Source organism: Pipistrellus kuhlii, unplaced genomic scaffold, assembly GCF_014108245.1.
Source record: "Pipistrellus kuhlii isolate mPipKuh1 unplaced genomic scaffold, mPipKuh1.p scaffold_m20_p_3, whole genome shotgun sequence".
NCBI classification, from domain to species: domain Eukaryota; kingdom Metazoa; phylum Chordata; class Mammalia; order Chiroptera; family Vespertilionidae; genus Pipistrellus; species Pipistrellus kuhlii.
The window spans coordinates 98,289,038-98,307,045 of NW_023425529.1; the positions used below are offsets into that span (position 1 = coordinate 98,289,038).

General features: G+C 39.3%; 1 pseudogene; it reads right to left on the reverse strand.

Moving 5' to 3' along the window:
* The window catches only part of LOC118729594, a 57,660-nt pseudogene extending 40,393 nt beyond the window's left edge, over positions 1-17,267 (reverse strand).
* Between the last annotated feature and the right edge of the window lie 741 nt (positions 17,268-18,008).

Genomic DNA, 18,008 nt, shown 5'->3' on the forward strand with positions numbered 1-18,008 from the left:
TATCTTCCTCACACTATTCCAAAAAATTCAAGAGGGAGCAACATTTCCAAGCACTTTCTATGAAGCCAACATTAACCTCATTCCAAATACAGATAAAGACAATAGTAAAAAAGAGAACTAAAGTCTCTCATGAATACAGATGCCAAAATCCTCAACAAAATTCTACCAAATTAGATTCAGCATTATATTAGAAATATCATACACCATGACCAGTAAGATTTATTTCAGGAATGCAAGGATGGTATTATATCTGCAAATCAATAAATGTGATATATCACATAAAGTAATTGAGATACAAAAATCAGATAATTATATCAATCGATGCAGAAAAAGCATTTGGCAAAATCCAAAATCCTTTCTTGATAAAAACTCTCAGCAAAGTGGGAATAGAGGTATAATACCCAACATAATAAAAGCCATATATGACAGACATACAGCCAACATCATACTCAATGGGCAAAAACTAAACTCATTTCCCCTGAGAATGGGAACATGACAGGGATGCCCACTTTCACCACTCCTGATTGACATAGTACTGGAAGTGCTAGCCATAGCAACCAGACAAGAAGGAGAAATAAAAGTTATCCAAATTGGAAGGGAAGAAATAAAACAGTCTTTATTCGCAGATAACATGATACTATAGATAGAAAACAACAAAGACTCCATAAAAAAAAACAACACTATTAACCCTAATAAATGAATTTGGCAATGTAGCAAGATATAAAATTAACACCCAGAAATTTATGGCCTTTTTATACACCAATAAAGAACTCAAAGAAATAGAAATTTAAAAAAACAAACAAAACAAAACACAAACAACAAAACAATCCTATTTACTATTGCACCAAATAAACTAACATACCTAGGAATAAACTTAACTAAGGAGGTAAAGACCTATTCTCAGAAAGCTATAGGACATTGAAAAAAGAGATAGGAGGTAAAGACCTATACTTGGAAAACTACAGGACATTGAAAAAAGAGATAGAGGAAGATATAAACAAATAGAAGAACATACCATGTTCATGGATTGGTAGAATCAACATCATTAAAATGTCCATACTACTCAAAGCAATCTCAAGATTCAATGCAATCCCCTTTAATATACCAATGGCATATTTCAAAAATCTAGAACAAACTCTCCAAAATTTCATCTAGAACAACAACAACAACAACAAAAAAGACCTGATGTAATACTTTAAAAAATAAAATAAACAAAATAAAATAAATAATAAATAAATAAATAAATAAACATTTAAAAAAAAGACCCAGAATAGCCAGAGCAATCCTGAGAAAGAAAAAAGTTAGGGGGATCACATTACCAGATACAGAGCTATATTACCAAGCCATAGTTCTCAAAACTTCCTGGTACTGGCACAAGAACAGACATATAGACCAATGCAATAGAATAGAGAACTCAGAAATCAACCCAAGCCATTATGCTCAATTAATATTTGACAAAGGCTGCAAAAGCATATAATGGAATCAAGACAGTTTCTTCAATAAATTGTGCTGGGAAATTTGGTCAGATACATGCAAAAAAAAAAAAAAGAAAGAAAGAGAGAGAGAGAGAGAGAGAGAGAGAGAGAGAGAGAGAGAGAGAGAGAAACTAGATCACCAACTTACACCATATATAAAAACAAACTCAAAATGGCTAAAGAACTTACATGTAAGACAGGAAACTATAAAAATTCCACAAGACTTCATAGGCTGCAAAATAGCAGACATATGTCATAGCAATATCTTGACAAACCCAATCCCTCTAGAGCACATGTGTCAAACACAAGGCCCGCGGGCCAAATCCATCCCGCCAGGCCTTGCAATGTGGCCCGCACCGCGCTGTCATCACTGCACTCCGCTGCGTTTCCATCACAATGACAGTTTATGACTGTTCAGTAAACCATTCGGCCCGCGATTTAGGCTGGATTTTAGATTTTGGCTCCTTCTCTGATTGAGTTCGACACCCCTACTCTAGAGCAATGGAGACTAAGGAGAAAATAAACAAATTGGACTAAGTCGAAATAAAAAGCTTCTGCACAGCAAAGTACACCATCAATAAAACAACAAGAAAGCCCAAAGCATGAGAGAACATATTTGCCAATGATATCTCAGATAAGTGTTTAATCTCCAAAATTTACAGAGAATTAATACAACTTAACAAAAGGAATATAAACGTTCCAATTAAAAAAAAAAAAAGTGGGCAAAGAATCTGAATAGTCACTTTTCAAAAGAGGTCATACAGAAGGCCCAGAGACATAAGTAAACGTGCTCCAAGTCATTAATCATCTGAGAGATGCAAATCAAAACATATGCTGGTGAGGATGTGGAGAAAAAGGAACCCTGGTGCACTGCTGCTGGGAATGCAGACGGTGCAGCCACTGTGGAAGATAGTATAGCTTCCTCAAAAAGTTAAAAACTGAATTCCCATTTGACCCAGTAATACCACTTCTAGGAATATATTCCCAGAAACACCAATCAGAAAGGATATATGCACCCCTATATTCATAGCAGCACAATTTACAATAGACAAGATTTGGAAGCAGCCTTAGTGCCCATCAGCAGATAAGTGGATTAGAAAACTGTGGTACAGAGAATGAATGGCTGCTGCTGAGGAGGAGGCAGAGGCTCCAGCGCAGGAGGGTGCACCTGGGACCCAAGTCAGGCCCCAGCTGCTGCCATGGAGCTTGCCAGGAGCCCCTGTAGCACCGCCATGGCCCAGACCCTGCAGATAGAGATCCCAAACTGGGCAACAGCATTCTGGATTGCTTGAATGTGCAGTGACTTCAGGGCCTGTTCTGTGATGTGTCAGTGGTGGTCAAAGGTTATGCCTTCAAGGCCCATCAAGCTGTACTTGCTGCTAGAAGCTCCTTCTTCTGCAATGTGTTCAGCAGCAGCCAGAGCACTGTGGTAGAGCTCCTGGCAACTGTGCAGCCCCATCCCTTCCAACAAATCATCAGCTTCTGCTACACGGGCAGACTGACAATTAATATAGGGGACCAGTTCTTTCTCCCCCGCCCAGATTTTATTTATTTATTTACTTACTTAGCTCTTTTTTTAAAAAATAAATCTTTATTGTTCAGATTATTACAGGTGTTCCTCTCCCCAGCCCCCCACCTTAGTTCCTCTCCACCTGGTTCCCAACCCCACCCCACGCCCTTATCCCCACCACTGTCTTCATCCATAGGTGTAAGATTTTTGTCCAATCTTTTCCCACACCCCTCAGACCTCTTTCCCCCTGTGAATTGTTAGTCCAACCTCTTTCTATTTCCCTGATTCTATTATATTCACCAGTCCATTTTGTTTTTCAGAATTTTTTTATTCTCTTGATTTTTAGATTCACTTATTGGTAGGTATGTATTTAATACCTCTTTGTTGTTCATAATTTTTTACCTTTACCTTTTCCTTCTTCTTCCTCTTCTTAAAGAATACCCTTCAACATTTCATGTAATCCTGGTTTGGTGTTGATGGACTTCTTTAACTTTTTCTTGTCTGTGAAGCTCTTTATCTGACCTTCAATTCTGAATGATAGCTTTGCTGGGTAGAGTAATCTTGGTTGTAGGTTCTTGTTGTTCATCATTTTGAATATTTCTTGCCACTCCATTCTGGCCTGCATAGTTTCTGTTGAGAAATCAGCTGACAGTCGATGGGTACTCCCTTGTAGGTAACTAGCTGTTTTTCTCTTGCTGCTTGTAAGATTCTCTCTTTGTCTTTTGGCCTTGGCATTTTAATTATGATGTGTCTTGGTGTGTTCCTCTTTGGATTCTTCTTGTTTGGGGTTCTATATGCTTCCTGAACTTGTAAGTCTATTTCTTTTACCAGGTAGGGAAAGTTTCGGTCATTATTTATTTCAGTAGGCCTTCAATATCCTGTTTGCTCTCCTCTGGCACTCCAAAAATCTGGATGTTGGTACGCATTAAGCCATCCCAGAGGCTCCTTACCCTATCTTCACACTTTTGGATTCTTTTTTTTTTCTGCCTCTCTGGTTGAGTGATTTTTTCTTCCTTAAATTCCAGATCTTTGGTTTAATTCTTGGGGTACATTGATCTATAGTTGAGTTTCTGTATATTATTTATTTCAGACATTGTATGCTTAATTTCTGACTGGTCCTTTCCCATATTTTTGGTATTCTCTTTAAGGTCCTTGAAGGTCTCACCAAGCTTCTTGGAGGTCTCATCAAGTTTTCAAAGGTTTTTAGAAGATTCTTGAGTAATCTTATAAATGTGATTCTGAACTCTGTGTCATTCAGTAGTTTACTTTCCTCCATCTCTCCCATTCGTGACATGTTTCTGTGTCTCCTCCCTGTGAAACCTGAGTAACCTGCATCTACTTCTCTCTAGCCCCTGGGACAATCCTGATGGGGCTATCTGGAGCAAACTAGCACACACCTCACTTCAGGCCATAGGAAAGTGCTGATGGGGCAACCTGAAGCAAGACAGTGTGCCCATCCAGGGGTGACAGGACTGTGCCACAAGTGCACTTCCAGAGGAACCTAGGGGCCCAACCTGCCATGGGTACAGGGCCTCACAGAAAATTGCAAATCAGAGAGCTCAGGGTCCTCACAGGGAGTCACATAGAGAAACTGTTCACACGCCTCCACCAACTGAAGTATATGAAGCAAAAAACTGAGGGACCAGATGCATGGGAAAATGGGATACAACTAAGAGCAGAGACAATAAAGGCATGAAACTCAAGGAACACCCAGCATCTTGGCTAATAATTTCTGTACCATTTCTTTGATAGGATATTCAACCTTTCAAACCCAAGCAGGGTAACGAGGACCATAAATAGACAGCAAAATGGGGAGACAAAGAAATAACTTCCAAGGAAAAAAGAGGAGTCCCAAGAAATGTAACTAAATGAAATGAAAGCATGCAATATGTCAGAAAAAGAATTCAGAATATGGAACATACAGTTCATAAACCAGATGGATAAGAAAGTCAAGAACTTACATAAAAATAAAAATAAATTAAGAATGATATACATACAATAAAAAACAAAATGGAAAGTTTCAACAGCAGACTATAACAGTAGTCACCAACTGGTAGTCTGCAGACCACTGATGGTCTTTGAGGTCTGAAAGGTTGGCAACAGCTGGACTAGAATAAGGGGAGGACTGAATTAGTGAGTTAGAAGAGGAAGCAGAAAAACATATCCAATCTGAACAGCAATTGGGAAAATAGAAAGCTGGGCTGGCAATATTACAATTGATATAACAATCCCTTTAGTATTGTCTCTGCTCTTAGTTGTATCCATTTTCCCATGCATCTGGTCCCTCAGTTTTTTGCTTCATATACTTCAGTTGGTGGAGGCGTGTGAACAGTTTCTCTATGTGACTCCCTGTGAGGACCCTGAGCTCTCTGATTTGCAATTTTCTGTGAGGCCCTGTACCCATGGCAGGTTGGGCCCCTAGGTTCCTCTGGAAGTGCACTTGTGGCACAGTCCTGTCACCCCTGGATGGGCACACTGTCTTGCTTCAGGTTGCCCCATCAGCACTTTCCTAGAAAGCAGGTGGAGAGTCTAATGGAGCTTTGGGACAACTTGAAATGAAGTAACATACGTATAATAGGGGTGGCAGAAGCACAAGAGGAGCAAGGAATAGAAAACCTATTTGAAGAAATAATGACAGTAAACTTCCCTGATTTGGGGAAGTAAAAAAGTCACACAAGCATAGGGAATCCCAAACAAGATGAAACCAAATAAACCCACACCCAAACACATCATAATAGCAATGGCAAACATTAAAGACAAAGATAGAATATTTAAGGCTGCAGAAAAGAGGCAGAAAATTGCCTATAAAGGAACTCCCATTAAATTATCAAATGATTTATCAAGAGAAACACATCAGGCCAGAAGGGAATGGAATGAAGTATACAAAGTTATGCAAAATAAGGGACTGAATCCAAGAATACTCTATCCAGCAAGGCTATCATTCAAAATTGAAGGGGACATCAATAGCTTTGCAAGAAAACAAAGCAAAACAAAACTAGAGGAGTTTATCACTACCAAGATAGCAATTCAAGAAGTGCTAAAGGCACAGTTGTAAAAAAAAAAAAAAAAATAGAAATAAAATAAGTAACACAGACATAAAGAATAAAAACGGCTACACACAAGTACATAACAATAGTAACCTTAAATGTAAATTAACTAAGTACTCCAATCAAAAGACATAGAGTGGCAGATTGGATAAAAATAACATGACCCATATATATGCTGTCTACAAGAGACCCACCTCAGAAAAAGGGACTCACACAGATTGAAAGTGAAGGGATAGAAAAATACCTTTCAAGCAAATGGAAATGAAAATAAATCTGGGGTAGCCATACTTATAACTGACAAAATAGACCTTAAAGTGAAGGCCATAAGAAAAGATAAGGAAGGCCAATCATAATACTAAAGGGGTTGATATAACAAGAGAATATAACTCTGGTGAACATGTATGCACCCATCTTCTGTGGCCCTAGTGGGGCACATGCTGGGTTATTCCAGGTTGCTCTGTAAGCAGACCCTGGGCTTGGGGTTGAGTGTGCATGGGTTGCTCTGCGTCACCCAGTCCCTGCTTTCTGGTAGTTCAGAGTGAGATGTGTGCTGGGTTTCTCCAGTTCACCCCTCCTCAGTCTCTACCATATATCTCAACTCTAATTCCTTTAGGTCCTGGTATAGGTTCAGGTTGGATACATTCTGCTACCTTTTCTTCAGGAGAACTTTCATTTGTCTAGGTTCAATGGGATTAATCAAAATATTTTCCATTTGATAATATTGCCAGCCCAGCCAACACAAGGGGCTAGGCATTTTCTCTTTGTCCAAGACAATAGCCTCTGAGGGTCTTGCTCTTAGAATATCCTGCTTTTAGCTATTCTCCTAATACTCATTGAACTTCATCCACTAGGGTTTTGTGGGGCTTCAGAGAAATGATATAAGCTGTTTCCTGTTGGGGTGGTGTTACCAACATATAGGAGGGGGGATATGCTCCACCTCTTTTTTCTGGGACTTAAACTCACAAAGAGGTCAGGTCAGCCAACCCAAAATTTCAGTCCCAAACACAGCTCTCACTTGTCTGTTTTCACAATATAAACCTTATCAGGGATGCTGTCCTGCAAAACTGCTCTCCTAGGACCTGGCACCCTTGTGTCACAGGTCCAATCAGAAGGGTTTAAAAAGTCAGCCCTGTGCAGAAGTATGGTCTCTCCACACAGTTATTCCATGCAAATTAAAATTAAAAAAAAAAAAAGAAGAAGAAGCAGCAGCTTGGGAGCAATACTTATATCTGACAAAATAGACTTTAAAACAAAGGCCATGTCAAGAGACAAAGAAGGTCACTATATAATAACTAGGGGCCCAGTGCACTAATTTGTGCATCTTACAAGGAACTATGGCCAAGAAGCTGTGGTGGGCACAAGGGCAGGTCTCAGCCTGTGCTTTGTGCCCCAGCCAGGCCACTCCCTCCACAGTCCCTGGTCCCCTGTCTGCTGGCAGCTCTGGTCCTGCTGCTGCCACTCCACATGCTGACAGTGCTGGCCCCGCTTTCACCCGCTGACAATGCTGAGCAATCATGGCTGGCGCTGGGATCCAGGAGTGGGTGCAAGTGGCCACTCCAGTGCAAGCAGCATGTGTGAGCAGAGCCAGTGTTGGCAGCTGGTTCAAGTTCTGGGTGGGGCCATAACACGTGGGAACAAAGAATTTTCAGTAACTACAAGAGGCTTGCCTCTAAGACACTGACTGGCACCCCATCTTTATCTGGTGGCCCCAATCACCTGCTCCACCATTCTGCTGTGGCCCACACCCACCATGTTCTGAATTCTGCAGTCTGCTGCCAATGCTCATCATGTTCCACGCGCGCTCCCTGGTGGTCAGCGCATGACATACTGCCCAGTTATTCAGTTGTTCAATTGTTCCACCATTTGGTCTATTTGCATTGTAGGTTTTATATATATACTAGAGTCCTGGTACACAAAATTCAAGCACTGGGGGGAGGGAGGGGGTGTCCCTCAGCCCAGCCTGCACCCTCTCCAATCATGTGGGATTGGGCCTAAACTGGCAGTTGGACATCACTCTCACAATCCAGAACTGCTGGCTCCCAACTGCTCGCCTGCCTGCCTGCCTGATTGCCTCTAACTGCTTCTGCCTGCCAGCCTAGTCACACCTAACCACTCCCCTGCAAGCCTGATCAATGCATAACTGCACCCCTGCTGGCATGATCATGCCTAACTGTCCTCCCCTACTGGCCCAGTCGCCCCTACCTACTCTCCCCTGCTGGCCTGGTCGCCCCCAACTGCCTTCCCTGTAGGCCCCGTTGTCCCCAACTGCCCTCCCCTGCCAGCCTGGTCACCCCTAACTGCCCTCCCTTACTGGCCTGGTCACCCTCAACTACTCTCCCTTGCCAGCCTGATTGCCCACAAGTACCCTCCCCTGCCAGCCATCTTGTGCAAGGTCATGAGGGTCTATTTGCATATTACCTCTTTATTCTAAAGGATAGATAAAGGGCTCAATCCAAAAAGAGGATAAAACATATATGCACCAAATATAGGAGCACCTAAATATATTAAAACGTTTTTGGTGGATATTAAGGAAGAGACTGACAGCAATAAAGTCATAGTAGGAGACTTTAACACCCCACAGTCAACAATGGATAGGTCTTCCAGACAAAATGTCAACAAGACCTTAAGTAACTCACTAGACCAGGTGGATTTAATTGATATCTATAGAAGATTTCATCTCAAAGCAGAGGAACATACATTCTTCTCAAGTGTACATGTAACATTCTTGAAGATATAGCACATGTTAGGACACAAAAGAAGTCTCAATAAGTTTAAGAAAATTGAAATCATATTAACCATCTTCTCTGACATGTAATTATAAATCAACCATAACAAAAAAAAAACAACACAACAAACCAAAAAAAGTCCTAAAATATGCCAAAACATGTAGGCTAACAATCATATTATTAAATAATGAATGGATTATCAATGAGATCAAGGAAGAAATTAAAATTACCTTAAAATAAGTGAAAATGAACACACGGCCACCCCAAATACAGGGTTCAGAGTAAAAGCAGCACTGAGAGGGAATTTCATAGTTTTATAGGTTTATATCAAAAAGCAAGAAAAATTTTTCTTAAACAGTATAACCCTACACCTAAAATAACTGGAAAAAGAACAGCAGGAATAGCCCTAAGAAATAGAAAAACAAAAATAATAAAGGTCAGAGTAGAAACAAATGACATAAACTAAAAAAAAGTAGAAGGTCCTTCAAAGTCACTGCTGGGTATTGCCATGGAGCCCTCTACTGGACCCAAACACAGCAGGACAACCTTTCCAGTACTTAGACCTCAGAGTGAACTTATAATTCTAAGGTGGCTAACAAAATGAGTGCTTCTTCATTGGGAAGGGGTAGTCCTAGTCTGCCAGGCATATAGAATTCCCCTGGTTTCCTCTGCCCAATGCTTCACGAGGTTTTTGTCCAGTCTCTGCTTCTCTGTGTCTGGGACCCCTGCATGGGGTATAAACCTCTTACCCCTTATCGGAGATTTGCAACCGATATCACTAGGCCTCCTAGCTAAGAAAATGTTACGGGGAGCTCCATCTTTCCATGACTTCAATACTATTATCAGACTCTACATTGTTTCCTCAGTGCTCCTTATATATAATACTAGAGACCCAGTGCATGAAAATGCGTGCACCCAGGGCAGGCGTCTCTCAGCCCGGCCTGCATCCCCTCACAATCCAGGACCCCTTGGGTAGGGTCCCTAGGAGATCAGGGCCTATCGGGCTTTTCCTTCCCCGGGCTGCAGGCAGCTGGCCCAAACCATACCCTTCCCACTGCTTGCCATCTATGCAGTGCTGCCTTCCCTCCCTTACCACCAGTTTCTTCCCTTCACAACAAGCCTGGGATGTGATGGCTTGGCTGGCCTGGGCCTCCCTCTGTGGGATAATTGCTGGCCAGTTGCACACCTACAACTGTGTCACCGGCTAGTGGCCTGGGCCTCCCTCTTTTTTTCTTTTTTTTCTTTTTTCTTTTTTTAAGTAAGAGTAATGTTTACCGAGCAATGCAGAACTGAGTACTCTGAAGTTTTACCAGGAAGGAAATGCACCACACTCCACCCCTGCTACCCCTAACACCTAGAGACTACAATACTTATAAGTTACATGCAATAGCCATAACTGCTGAATATCTGTTAGTAACAAACAAACTATAGCATATTTATACTGTATCACATCGAGTGATTATAGAAATCCATTTATATATTGGTTGTATAAAATATTTTTTGTAAAAAATATTTTTTAAAAAGAAAATATAAAAAAAAAACATGTGCAGTTGAAAGCCCAGCCAGGGCAGCCAGTCTGTAAACATTCAGTGAGTATGTGCTTTGGAAGGGCACCTGTGCCTCAAACCCACAACAACTCCAGCAGAGCCTGCGATCATGTGCCCTGGCTGCCACTCTGGGTAGATCTGAGCTGGACCATGGCGGGTGGATATAGCAGGGCCTGACACTGTGCTCTTGCATCAGGATCAGGGTCAGGATCGTGGTCAGGGATTGGGGCAGGCAAATTGCAGTCTCACTCTGAGTTCCATACTCAGCTTAATTTGGGTTTCAATTCATGGCTTTTCCTGGTGGCTCAGAGGTCCTTTGGGTGGCTGCTCTGGTGGAGAAGCCAGAGAGGTGCCCACAGCTGCCTGGTTGGGCATCTCTCCAGCCCAAATCCTCTGTTCTTCCTCCTGCAAGCCTGGCTCTAACAGAACAGGCCCCTTTCAGGACTACTTTGGTCTCAGTGCTTGGTCCTAGGTTTCATCAGCCTGGGTTTCTTCCCCACATGTGGCTGATCTGAGTTTCACAAAAAAGCCTGGCTGATGCTGACTGTGCTGAGCTTCATTGAAGAGTTTTTCATGCAGCAAGGAAGAACCCTCTGGGACTGACCTCCTCCTCCATATCCTCATCTCCTCCTTCTTGTCTTCCATGGTCACTTCTTCTCCAACTGCTTCAGGAATTGGTTGCCTTTTGAGTCAGGGATTTTAACCTTGTAGGTCCTGATGATGCAGGTGGGGTGATGCTGGCTGAGCATCAGTATGAGCTCCTGCCACTCTTGCTTCAGCTCATACATTTGAGTTTTCATCTCTGCATTCATGAGCTACAGCCACTCAGATTCCCATTGCAGAAACTCCTTCCACTCCTTCTTCTTGTTCCATCATCAGGCTGCCACAACTTTGTTCATTTCCCAGCACTTTTCCTCCGCACTATTTGTAAAATGCCAATCACATAAAATTTTCATGATGAGCCAATGTTATATTAAATATATATATCCAGGGGCTTAAGTCTTAATATTTAGTGTCTATCCACTCCTCAGCTTTTCATTATATGATTTTAGTTCTCTATTCATTAAAAAAACTATAATTACCATTCAATATATGTAAGCTTTTTTAAAAATTGATATTTAGATAGAGAGTAGAAAGAAGAAAGTGAAACGTTTATTTGCTGTTCCACTTATTTATGCATTCATTGGTTCCCTGAAGCCTGCAGATCAGCGGAAAGGACCAAGAGGCCAGTCTGATCATGGCATGGTTCCAGTTCCCTGAAGCTTGGGGGCCAAAGAGAGGGACCAAGAGACCAGTCCAATCACAGCATGGCTCTGGCTTCCCAGTGCCTGTGGACCAGGAGGAGGGACCCAGAGGCAAGTCTGATAACAACATGGCTCCAGTTCCCTGGAGCCTGGGGACTGGGGGGAAGGGACCAAGAGGCCAGTTCAATGGTAGCATGGCTCTAGTTCCCGGGAGCCTGCCAGCTGGGTGGAAGAACCGATAGGTGTTCCATGCACCTCATGGTGATAGGTTGTTTGGTTGTTTTGGTCATGATGCCTCTGGCCTTTGATTATTCTAATGTCTAATCAGCTACAATTATTTTTATTTTTCAGGTTCATTATGCTTTATTTTAGCTGTAAATCCAGTATCAGACTGGGAGCAAGGGCATGTAGTTATTGGGCAATAATTTCATTCTCTCAAAAATTATTCTCCCTAGATATTAAAAACCATACCAAATAATCAAACAAACATACTAGAAATAAAAAAGCAATATTTGAAACAAAATTTTATTTGATGTTTATCAGAATAAAAGCAAGACAGGAAAGAATCAGTTAACTTAAACATAAATCAAGAGGAATAATGAAATCTGAAGAACAGAAAGAGGAAAATAAACAGAGATTTGTGAGACCATATCAAAGTGTGTAATATTAGTTAAAACTTAGAAGTGAAAGAGATAGAATTTGGTCAGAAAAAAATGTTTGAGGAAATAATTACAAAAAATTTCCAAAAGTTGTTTAAAAAAAAAACAACACAAAACTGGAACTTTATGAGTTCAGCAAATAATATGATGAACTCAAAGAAAACCATTACCAGCTACATTACCAAAAACACTAATTATTTTTTAAAGAAATAGAATGAGAAATCATCAGATTTGTATGGAACTAGAAAGACCCCAAAAAGCCAAAACAATACTGATAAAAGAGAATGAAGCTGGGGGTATCATACTACCTGACTTCAAATTTTACTACAAAGCTATGATAATTAAAACAGTATGATGTTGGCAGAGAAACAGACATACAGATCAATAGGTCAGAATAGAGAATCCAGCTATAAAACCATATCTATATGAACGGACAATTGTGGACATAGGAGCCAGAAACACAATGGAGTAAAAATAGACTCTTTAATAAATGGTGCTAGGAAAATTGGAAAGCCACATGCAAACAAATAAAACTGGATTATAGTTTGTCCCCATGTACAAAAATTAATTCAAAATGTATCAAAGACCTCAATATAAGACCTGTGGACATTGATGGTAGAGAATATTTTATGAACTTGACTCCAAAGGCAATGGAAGTAAAGTCAAAAATAAATGAATGGGACTATATCAAACTATAAAGCTTCTGCACAACATAAGAATCTGATAACAAAACAAAAAAGCAGCCAATAACATAGGGGTTATGTTTACAAAAAGAAGCTCTGAAAAGTCTTAATTTCAAAAATATATAGAGAACTTACAAAACTCAACACCAAACAAACAACTCAATTAAAAATTCACCAAAGGACCTAAAAATATACCTCTCTCAAAAAGATACAAAAAGCAGCCAATTGATCTATGAAAGGATGTTCAACCTCACTAGCAATTAGGGAAATGCATATCAAAACTACAATGAGATACCACCTCACACCTGTTAGGGTGTTAGTTATCAACAAGACAAGCAATAACAAGTGTTGGAGAAGTTGTGGAAAAAGGGGAACCCTCATTTATTGCTAGTGGGAATGCAGACTGCCATAACCACTATGGAAATCATCCTGGCAATTCCTTTAAAAATTAAGAATAATGCTACCATATGACTCACCAATCCCTTTCCTGAGTATATAGCCAAAAAACTAAAAACAAACAAAGGTGTATTTGTAAAATTAAATGCAACCCTATGTTCAATAAAGCATTATTTATGGTAACCAAAACATGGAAACAACCAAAGTGTCTTGTAATAAAGGGCTGGACAAAAAAGATGTGGCACATATATACAACAGAATAGTACTCAGCCATAAGAAAGGATGAAATACTGCTATTTGTCACAATATGGATGAAGAATGTTATGCTAAGTGAAATAAGTGAGTCAGAAAAAGCTAAGAACCATAAGATTTCACTCATATGTGAGACATAAAACTAAAATTCATGAACACAAACAGCAGTGTGATTGCGGAAGGGGGTGGGGGTAAAAGGGGATCCTAATATATTGTGATGAGCGATTTGACTTTGGGTGATGGGCACACCATATAATATACAAATATTGTAACAGAAATCTACACTTGAAACATGTATGATAGTATTAACCAATACCACCCCAAAAATTTTAATTAAAAAAAAAGAAAAGAGAGAAAAGAATAAAGTATAGCAACAGCCTTCAAGAGCACAGATACAAGAGAACTTAAAAACATATGAGTAAATTAAGCCAGGAACTAAATTCATTTAATCCTATATAATGAAAGACTAATATGCAAATTGTCCCCTAGACTGGGAGTTCGGGCAAGAGTTTGACCAGGAGTTTGACCAAACTGCCCACAGCCCCTTTCCCCAAGTCAATTCCACCCCTGATCAGCCCACTCCACTGGATCCAGAGTGGGCCCAGCCAGCCAACCTCCTGCATCCCCTCCCCCCAGCCCTATTGGGCTGATCAGGGCAGACAAACTGGACCCCATGCATGCATAAATTCATGTACCAGGCCTCTAGTAATTAATGAAAGTACATTATGACCAAGTTGCTTTTATTTTGAGAATGAAATGCTTGTCCAAATTCTGGATTATATCGATAATTAATGTAATTTGCTAAAATAACAAGTAAAAGAAGGAAAAAAAAATAAGATCACCTAGATAGATGCAAAAATAAAATAGACTTGAGAAAATTAAAAATCCATTAATAAAAAAATCTCGCAGTAAGGGAACTTTCTTTACATGATAAAGATCCTCTATTAAAAATAAAAGTTCCAGCCGAAACCGGTTTGGCTCAATGGATAGAGCGTTGGCTTGGGGACTGAAGGGTCCCGGGTTCGATTCCGGTCAGGGGCATGTACCTTGGTTGCGGGCATATCCCCAGTAGGGGGTGTGCAAGAGGCAGCTGATCGATGACTCTCATCGATGTTTCTAACTCTCTATCTCTATCCCTTCCTCTCCGTACAAATATCAATAAAATATATATATTAAAAAACAAAGTTCCAGCTAACATCACAGTTAATGTTGGAAAACTGAATACTTCCCATCTAGATTTGATTTTGTTTGTTTGTTTGTTTGTTTTTAATAGTTTATATTTTTTCTTTAAAAAATATTTTTTGTTGAAAATATTACATATGTCACTTTTTTTTCCCCCTTCAGCCCACCTCTGGCCTTCACCACCCCACTGTCTGTGTCCATGGGTTATGAATATATGCATGCAAGTTCTTTGGTTAATTACCTCTCACCTACCTACCCTGCCCCACTTTCCATCTGAGACTCTGCTCTGTATGAGACTCTGCATGCTTCCATGTATCTGGATCTACTCCATACATCAGGTTATTTTGTTAATTGGATTCCACTCATGTGATACTTGTCTTTCTCTGACTGACTTATTTCACTTAGCATAATCTTCTCCAGGTCCGTCCATGTTGTCTCAAAGGATAAGAGATTGTTCTTTTTTAATGCTGCATAATATTCTATTGTATGAATGTACCAAAGCTTTTTAGTCATTAATCTTGGGTTGTTTCCAGATCTTAGCTATTGTAAATTGTGCTTCTATGAATATAGGGGTGCATGCATTCTTTCTCATTGGTGTTTTGGGTTTCTTAAGATATAATCCTAGAAGTAGGATCACTGGGACAAATAGCAGCCCCACATTTAATTTTTTGAGGAAACTTCATACTGTTTTCCAAAATGGCTGCACCATTCTGCATTCCCACTAGCAGTGTACTAGGGTCTCCTTTTCCCCACATCCTCGCCAGCACTTGTCCTTTGTTACCTTATTGATGGTAGCCATTCTGGCACGTGAGAGGTGATACCTCATTGTCATTTTAATTTTAAACAATCTGATGATCAGTGACTTTGAGCATTTTTTTCATATGCCTCTTGGTCATCTGTGTGTTCACTTTGGAGATGTGTCTATTTAGGTCTTTTGCTCATTTAAAAATTGGAGTGTTTGTCTTCCTTTTGTTAAGTTGTATGAGTACCTTATATATTTTGGACATTAACCCTTTATCAAATGTATCATTGCCAAATATGTTTTCCCATACTATTGGCTCTCTTATTATTTTGTTGACTATTTCTTTTGTTGCGCAGAAGCTTTTACTTTTGATGTAGCCCCATTTATTTATTTTCTTCTTAATTTCCTTTGCCCTAGGAGATGTATCCATAAACATATTGCTATGAGAGATATCTAAGATTTTGCTGTCTATGATTTCTTCTAGGATTCCCAACTTACATTTCGATCTTTTATCCATTTTGAGTTTATTTTGTTGTATGGTGTAAGTTGGTGGTCTGGTTTAATTTTTTTTTTTTTTTTTTTGCATATATCTGCCCAGTTATCCCAATACCATTTATTAAAGAGACTATTTTGACTCCATTGTATTCTCTTGCCTCTTTTGTCAAATATTAATTGAGCATAATGGATTGGGTCAATTTCTGGGGTCTCTGTTCTGTTCCATTAATCTATATGTTTGTTTTTGTGTCAGTACCAGGATGTGTACAGTGGCTTTGTAGTATAACTTGGTATCTGGCATTGTGATTCCTCCAACATTGTTCTTTCTCAAGATTTCTGCAGCTATTTGGGATCCTTTTTTGCTCCATGTAAATCTTAGGAGTATTTGTTCTAGATCTTTGAACTATGCGATTAGTATTTTAATAAGGATTGCATTGAATCTGTAGATTGCCTTGGGTAGTATGGACATTTTAATGATGTTTATGCTACCAATCCATGAACACAATATATTCTTTCACTTGTTCACATATTCTATCTTAGTTTTCAAAATCTTATAACTTTCCAAGTACAAGTCTTTTACCTCATTGGTTAAGTTCATTACTAAATATCTTAATTTTTTTTTTTGTTGCAATGGTAGATGGGACTTTTTCTTCATTTCTCTTTCTGAGAATTCATTATTGGTGTATAAAAAAGCCATCAATTTTTGAGTGTTCATTTTGTATTCTTCCACATTGCCAAATTCGTTTATTAAGTCTAGTAGTTTCTTGGTGTCTGTTTTCCATGTACAATATCATACCATGTGCAAATAATTAGAGATTAACTTTCTCCTTTACAACTTGAATGCCTTTTATTTCTTCTTGTATGATTGCTATGGCTAAAACTTCCAATACTATGTTGAATAAGACTGGTGAGAGCAGACAACCCTGTCTTGTTCCTGCTCTTAGGGTAAATGGTTTTAGTTATTGCACATTGAGTATGATGTTGGCTGTAGATTTGTCATATATGGCCATTATCATGTTGCCATATGCTTCCTCTATTCCTGAGACTTTTTATCAAAAAGTTGGATTTTTGTCAAATGCTTTTTCTGCCTATATTGACATGATCATGTGATTTTTATCTTTCAGTTTGTTTATATGATGATTCACCAGTATTGTACCAGCCTTGCAACCTTAGAATAAATCATACTTGTTCATGGTGTACAATCTCTTTAATACATTGTTGGATCTGATTTGCTAATATTTTGTTGAGGATTTTCTTTTTTCCCCCTTTATTAATTAAGGTGTTACTTATGTGTCCTTACCTCCGCCATTGCCCCCTATCCCCCTTCTCATACCTTCACCCCTTTAGTGTTTGTGTCCATTGGTTATGCTTATATACAAGTCCTTTGGTTGACCTCTCTCCCTTCCCCCACCCTCACCTACCTTCTATATGAGGTTTGATGGTCTGATCAATGCTTCTCTGTCTCTGGATGATTTTCTTCATCGATTTATGTTGTTCATTACATTCCACAAATGAGAAAGATTGTGTGATATTTATCTTTCTCCATCTGACTTATTTTGCTTAGCATAATGCATAATTCAAGTCTATGTTCTTGTCAGGATAGTGGCCTGCAATTCGCTTTCTTTGTAGTATCTTTATATGGTTTGGAAATTAGGTTGATATTGTCCTCATAAAAAGAGCTTGGAAGTAATCTTTCCTCTTGGATTGTTTGGAATAATTTGAAGAGTAGAGATGTTAGTTTTCTTTTGAATGTTTGTTAAACTCCCTTGTGAAGCCTTCTAGATCCAGGCTTTTGTTTGCTGGGATATTTTTTAAATTTTATTACTGCTTGTATTTCATCAGTTTTTATTGGCCTATTCAGGTTTTCTGATTCTTTTTTATTCAGTTTTGGGAGATTATATATTTTTAGGATTTTTTTTTTTCATTTTATCCAAGTCTTCCAGTTCATTGGCAAATTGTTGTTCATAGTATTTTTGTTAGTGATTACTTTTCCACTTTCATTTCTGATTTTATTTATTTGAATCTTCTACTTACACTAGGCTTCTCTTAT